Source organism: Emys orbicularis, chromosome 21 (assembly GCF_028017835.1).
Source record: "Emys orbicularis isolate rEmyOrb1 chromosome 21, rEmyOrb1.hap1, whole genome shotgun sequence".
In the NCBI taxonomy this organism is placed as follows: domain Eukaryota; kingdom Metazoa; phylum Chordata; order Testudines; family Emydidae; genus Emys; species Emys orbicularis.
In genome coordinates, this window is record NC_088703.1 from 15,765,793 (window position 1) to 15,773,387 (window position 7,595).

The 7,595-nt window shown below is 48.1% G+C and overlaps 1 pseudogene; it reads right to left on the reverse strand.

The window, feature by feature from the left end:
• Positions 1-990: 990 nt before the first annotated feature.
• LOC135893049 (zinc-binding protein A33-like) lies at positions 991-3,336 on the reverse strand (annotated as a pseudogene).
• Between the last annotated feature and the right edge of the window lie 4,259 nt (positions 3,337-7,595).

Sequence of the window (7,595 nt, forward strand, 5' to 3'; positions counted from 1 at the left end):
TCAAATGTGATTTCTTACATGCACAGCAGGAAGCGGTACCTGTTTTTTGCCTTTGAGGAATCTTTGAACCTTTAAAAATGCAGTTTATTACCACTGAAGTCTGTAATTTCAGTTTACACATTTTTATAGTTACACCTCTACCTCGATATAACGCTGTCCTCAGGAGCCAAAAAATCTTACCGTGTTATAGGTGAAACTGCATTATATTAAACTTGCTTTGATCTACCGGATTGTGCAGCCCCACCCCCCGGAGCACTGCTTTACCGCGTTATATCCGCATTCGCGTTATATCGGGGTAGAGGTGTATTTACTAACCAAATACAGTAGTAAAAACGAAAGTCATTTTACTTCAGAAAACAAGCAGGCAGCCAAGCTCACGTGTGATCTGCGTCTGTTACACCAGAATGCACAAAAAGAGACAGGTGTCTAAGTCCCTATTTTAGGCACCTAAACCCTGGTTTCAGCACCGCTGTGATTTACTGCACTTCTAACACCCAACCAAAACCCTGCAGGTGTCTAAACTCACTTGGCACCTATGTTTCTGCAGGAAAAGTTCCCTCTGCCTCTATGTTCCTGCCTCTGGCCATGTTCACTGTGTCCTCCCTCTAGGCATCAAGAAGCCGATCCTAAGCCCCAGAGCAATTCACAAACCAGGGGAAGATAGGCGGCTGACAGCCTAAGTTGTGTGCAGGGCCTGATTGGGTGGGTGTGCTCACAGGCTACCTAATGGATCAAGTCCCTCCAGTGAACTCACACAAAATAGCCAATGGAGTAGAAGTAGGGCAACCCTCATAACTGTAAGCCTAATGGTTAGGGTGCCCATCTGGGTTGTAGGAACCCCCTGGTTGAGGTCCCACATTCATCTGCAGGGCAGAAGGGACTTGAGCTGGGATCTGCCACCTCTCAAGTAAGTGCTGTAACCACTGATGTATGGGATAATCTGGTGGGAGTCTCCTTCAAGTTCTCCTGTTGAAGCTTGTCCACTGATGGCTAGTAATTATTGAGTAAGTGGAGTAGGGAGACTGGATCCTGTGGAGGATTTAAAGGAAAAGGAATTCTGATGGGATGATTGTTAGTGGTTTCTGCTCTTTTGTGTTGTTTTTAGGACTGAGGAATGGGTCCTATAAGAATTTTTCAATAAACTCTGATGGGATAGTTGCCATAAGGAACATCACTCCTGTATTATAAAATGAGATTTTCCCTCTTCCCTACCCAGACACACACTAATCGCTGTAAATGATGCATCCTTCTTGTCAACCTTAGAATTTTCTGTGCTTGAAAAAAGCTCTTCATGGGATCTCTGCAGAGACCAATATCACTCCTCAGGGAGTTTTCCTTCCTTCTCTCTTTTCATGCTCTCCCTCACAGCCTGACTGAGCATGCCCAGCTCCCAGTCCACTTTATCCCCCACCTCCACTGCCCAGTACTGCCTCCCAACTACATACCCCACCCTCCCAACCATGAGCAGGGCCCCAGAAGCTGTGGACCGCTCAGGAGACGCAGGTTCATGCCAGACACTTTCCCGATCCTTAGACACTTTGAGTTCTGGGTGTTTGCAATCCAGACTGAGAGTGATAGGAACTGGGAAGAGAAACTACACTTACGGCAGCGTGTAGGGTACACACACTGCACACACACACACCCCAGCATGGGTACAAATAGCAATGTTGATGGTGAGGCACAGCTTAGGCAGGAAAAGACATGCCAGAGCCTTAGGGTATATACCCTACAGGGCTCGGTACCTGCCCAGGGAATGCATCTCACATCTAGAGTGCTATGTTTAGAGTGTAGTGCCCATCTGCCTCCCTGCTGCCAGAGCCCTTCCCTGCCACAGGGAATAGCTGCGACTATGCGGAAATGCTCTGGCAGCGGGAGGCAGCAGGGAAAGCCTCCAGCAGTCTCCACTGCCGGAGCCTTTCCCCACTGCCAGAGCCTTTCACTGCCACATGTAGCTACGCACCACAGTGTGGACACAGCCTGCTTTTCACTGTGGAGTGCACCTAAGCGTATCCTACAGACTGCCGCCAGGCCTGAGAGTACATTTGAGCAGCTTAGGCCTACTTAATGGCCAAAGGTTTCTTAGTGCTGATCTCCCAGGAAGAGCTTTTGACACAAGAAGCTGACTGGGTATTTGTTCCCCAGTGTCTCTAACCATCACAGCTGAAGCGTTTGTATGAACCACAGTGTCAGGGAAAGTCTGCACGTTTCAAGATCAGAGGGTGCAGTAAACACCATCATCTCCTCTCATTAAATTATCACTCTCCGGAGGCTACATCACAGTGTCACTTTGACTCTCTCTCTCATAAGTTCTTTAAGCTGAGAAATCTGGGCAGCCATTTTAAGTATAGACTGTATGTGTGTGTGTGTGTGTGCAGTGTGTGTACCCTACACGCTGCCGTAAGTGTAGACATAGCCTTGGATGGGCACAATATTTCCTCTTCTGACTGAAAATCACTGCGGCTGCCACTGCAAACCCCTGACAGGGTTACAGTCTGTGCAGTTGGCAGGACTCAATGTCTGAAACAGCATCTGCTTTCTCACACATCCCTTCCTCATATCAACTCCCCATTGGACACAAATGGGCCAGCTCCCCATCTGGGGTTAATCAGATCACACCTGAGGGACAGATTAGGCTTGATGGGCAACCCATGACTGAGGACAGAGCCCAGCTGGACAGGAGCAGGCAGGGCTGGTATAGGGCTGGGAAATTAGCAGTAGAAAGCGGTTACAGGGTGGAGGTCTGCAGTTATTCCCTGGGCTTAGAGAAGGAAAGGAGACCCCAGGAGAGAGAAGAAGCCCGGGATCTGGGCCCTGAAGTAAGGATAACCCCATAGGGTGCTAGAGCGGAAGCCTGAGTGATGTGGACTAAGAAACGACTCAGGGAAATGGTGGCAAGGTTTGGGACTGTAGGGTCCTTGAGCTGGGGCCCGGGTTCCCCTACCAGCCACAGGGGAAGTGGCATTGCCATGGATTGGAGGGCTGCCGAAAATGATACCCAGACAGCCAGTCCAGTGAGAACTTGATACCCTGGAAAGGGAAAGCTACAGTGACCTGGCCAGAGGGCCACACCAGGAAGAGGAAGCACTACAAGTCCTGGAGCATGAGAGGGGCCACAGAATGGACAAGAGATGGAAGGGGGCCTTAGACCGGGTGGAGTTATGCCCCATACAAGCCACAAGAAGGCGCCCCAGCAGTGAGTAGAGAACCCCATGCATAACTCCTAACACTTTCAACCTGCTTGGGGTTATTTCCTGTTTGTCACTGCCCCTGGGAGGAGACACAGAGACCGTCAGAGATGGCTGGAATATTGTCATGTTTAAATCTCATTGGCCCCATGGTGGCTTCTGCCTGACCTCACTGACCCTGTGTCCCTGGCATTCAGTAGGACTGAGATGAGGGTCAGCAGGGTCAACCCCCAGCCCATATATCCAAGCTAATGCTGCCAGTACTAGGGCTGGTTTGCTCCTGGGTCAGAGCAGCTAAACACCAGCCCTTTCTCAGGGGAGCATGTACAGCTACAATCCATCCCAATGGAGCTATTCACAAAGGAAGGACTGCTCAGGGCAAGGAAAGGGAGCAGAACCTGGCCTGCATTTTATGCTGGCTGCAGAGTGGAGACCCTGGGTACAAATCTGTTCCCATTCTGCCAGTGGTGTTGGTGAGAGCAGGGTTGTGGCCTCTGCAGACAAGGCTGGTGTGACCCAAGGCCTCTTGATGCCAGCTGGCAGAGGACATAGGGGTACGCAGAGGTGCAGGGATCCCATGTGTTCACTAACAGGGGTGATGCAAAATCATTGCAAGATGCAGGTACGGAAAATGTGTGAGGAGTTATGTATATATGGTGAAAATTATGTTTTCTAGGTCTTGTAGTTACAGGCAGGTCACTCAAAGGCAAAGTTCTCCAGACAGGGGGTGGAAGACACTTAACTCCCTGGTAGACCACTGTGTATTGTATGTCATACAATACAAATCGATTAGCACATTGGGGAAAATTGTAATGAAGAGTTTACCATGAGTTCAGAAGGAAATTTAGAGGAAGAGGTAAACAGCGGGGGAGGGAAGTCCCTGTTTTCAGGTGAAGATTGGATTGGGCCAAAAGAAACCTGATGAGGTTCAACAAGGACAAGTGCAGGGTCCTGCACTTAGGACGGAAGAATCCCATTCACTGTTTCAGACTAGGGACCGAGTGGCTAGGCAGCAGTTCTGCAGAAAAGGACCTAGGGGTTACAGTGGATGAGAAGCTGGATATGAGTCAACAGTGTGCCCTTGTTGCCAAGAAGGCTAACGGCATTTTGGGCTGTATAAGTAGGGGCATTGCCAGCAGATCGAGGGACGTGATCGTTCCCCTCTATTTGACATTGGTGAGGCCTCACATGTAGTACTGTGTCCAGTTTTGGGCCCCACACTACAAGAAGGATGTGGAAAAATTGGAAAGAGTCCAGCGGAGGGCAACAAAACTGATTAGGGGGCTGGAGCACATGACTTATGAGGAGAGGCTGAGGGAACTGGGATTGTTTAGTCTGCAGAAGAGAAGAATGAGGGGGGATTTGATAGCTGCTTTCAACTACCTGAAAGGGGGTTCCAAAGAGGATGGATCTAGACTGTTCTCAGTGGTACCTGATGACAGAACAAGGAGTAATGGTCTCAAGTTGCAGTTGGGGAGGTTTAGGTTGGATATTAGGAAAAACTTTTTCACTAGGAGGGTGGTGAAGCACTGGAATGGGTTACCTAGGGAGGTGTTGGAATCTCCTTCCTTAGAGGTTTTTAAGGTCAGGCTTGACAAAGCCCTGGCTGGGATGCTTTAGTTGGCAATTGGTCCTGCTTTGAGCAGGGGATTGGACTAGATGACCTCCTGAGGTCCCTTCCAACCCTGATATTCTATGATTCTATGATTCTAAGATCAAAAGTCTGTTCTGGTATCTGGGTGTGCAGACAGATAACCTGGCATCCTTCAGCCTGTGAGGACAAACTGCCAGTGGGCTTGATTTTATGAAAGGGGAATCTTGGCCATTATGGTTGAAAATGTTGGGAAAGGACTTGGGGTCAGCTATCCTGTAGGACATAGGGGAACGTCCTGTGAGTTAAGTTTAGGCTTTAGAAAGTGGGTTATGATTTTTGTTTTATATGTAACTATTTGTTTCCAATATTCTTACTTACGATCATTTCAATCTCTGTTCTTTGATGATAAATTTATTCTTGTTCTCACTCGCTGTATATCTCAGTGCTGTGTGTTAAGCAGAGTGGTGATCCTGAGTTGAATCTTGTAAGCTGGTGTGTGCTGCTCCTTTGGGAGGAGAGGATCTGTGTGTGTCCAATGGAACAGAGGCTGGGCACTCGAGAAGGATACTGTACAGAGAGAGTGAGGCCTGTGGAGGTCTGAAAGGCCGTGATTGAGTTCCCAGAGGCTGGAGGAATCAGGGAGCTGACCCACAGCGGATACAGACAAGACTCCTTCATGCAGAGGGAAGGTGGCAGCCAGGTGCCTCGTATCCCTGGGAAGCGTCACAACTGACATTTAGACAGAGGCCAGCAACTGAGCTGTGGAAAGCTGTTTTAAAGAAGCAGTGCGATGTTGTGAGTAAGGCTCTGAGCTGGGCCTTGGGAGGCCAGAATCCTATTCCTGGGCAAGTCACTTTTCTTTGCTGTGCCCTTATCTTCCCTCCTCCTCTATGTCTGTCGTGTATCTCTAGACACTAAAGCCCAGATCCTCAAAGGCATTCAGGTGTCTAACTCCCACTGAAATTAATACCTTGGAGGTTCTGGGCCTAAGCTCTGTGTCCTTGTGCAGTGCCCAGCATAATGGGGCCCCATTTGGTTATAGCTTCCAGGAGTTACTAAAGTATAAATAACCAAAGTGACTGCAGCTGGACCCTGATATCTTGAAGCTAAAATGCTGTGGCTTCTTTAACTCGGAACTGGCTTTGTAGCCCCTGCCTGGCAGTGAGTTATTGCCTGGACAAGCCTCCTAATAACAGACACTCAAGAGTGATGAAGTTGATGATTGACGGAAAAATGACAGATAACATTTAATTAATATTGATAATTTATCCACAGAGCCATCAGACAAAGTGCTGGTGCTGTGTGAATACTGCAAGATAGCCTCTCGCCACACTCCTAAATAGTAGCCTCTTTGGTTCAGACATGTTTTATTCTGAATAGTGATTTGGGGTTTAGAACCAGTGCCTTTCCTCCGGGGTCCCTTTAACCTCACACCTCAACCTATTCAGCATCGGAAGTGTGGGATTCTCTGTGCCTGTTCAGTGCCCAAATGACTGATTATTTACCATGGGAATTACCTGCTTGGGGGGCCTGTGCAATCACTAGCAAATAGCCTAGTGGCTTATGGGACTCAGCTGGGACATGGAAGGCCAATATTCGTACCCCTGCTCTGCCTGATGTGCAGCAGGGACCCGAACTGACTTCTCATACCCCAGGTGAGTGCCCTGAGCACTGGCCATTTGCTATGTTGGGCTGTGACTCGCTTAAGCTCTCCTGTTGGAGCACACAGAGCCCTTTGAGGGGGAGGGAGGAATGGGAGCACATAGATTCCTGGTCATGGGGGGAGAGGAGAATGGGGGCACATATGGCCCCTGGCATGGTAGGGAGGTTTCAGGGCATGTGAATATTACAAATAAAAGTTTTGAAATTGTCACAACTTTTTGTTTTGACATTTTTGAATTGACAAATTCCACTTTTCCACTGTGAAATGACTTCACATTTCCAAATGGAAACTAATTATACTAAAAAAATAAAATAAAATATTTTCAACGGTCAGACTCCAAACAAAACATTTTGAAAATATCCGAATGAAACATGTTTATTGACCCAAACCAATTTTGGGGGGGTTCACTAGCATTTCTGGGATTTTTGAATTTTGTCCAGTTTCTGGAGCTAAGAACATATGAACGTTATAATGGCCATGCTGGGTCAGACCCATGGTCCATCTAGCCCAGTAGCCTGTCTTCCAACTGTGGCCAGTGCCACGTGCCCCAGAGGGAATGAACAGAACAGGGCAAATATCCAGTGATCCATCCCGAGTCGTCTAGTCCCAGCATCTGGCAGTCAGAGCCTTTTTGAAATTTCAGACATTTTCATGGGGGTGGGAAAATAGTTTCCTTACCAGCTTTAGCGATAATAATCATAACAGAATCCTGAGCCTTTTGAGGTGGTGCGGCCTCCATTTATTGCATTATTGGATCAGTGTCTAACAAAGCTACGAGCCATGTGACATTCGTTACACAGTGTCGTTGTCCCCCTTAGTGTCAATATCCCCCAGAAGTTTCTGGCCATTCTGCTCCTCTGTTACTCTTTCCTCTCCTTCATTTTACTCTTCTTTGTTCTCTTAGCGGGGGCTTTCCTGTGACCTTGGCCACCTCTTCTGAATTCTCCTCTCCTTTGTCTGTTTCCTGTTGCTGTGAGGGGTGTAGCAATGACAGGTGTGAGAGAGAAAGTGATCTGGGCCCATAGTAGAGTCTGAGAATGTTACTTCGCTCATCACCCAGTTCTAATTAGGAGCTTATCCTGGACATGGCAAAAAAAATTAGGGCCTGAGCAAGGGATGTTTGGGAGAGAAATAAGTAGAGTTCTTCACTGAG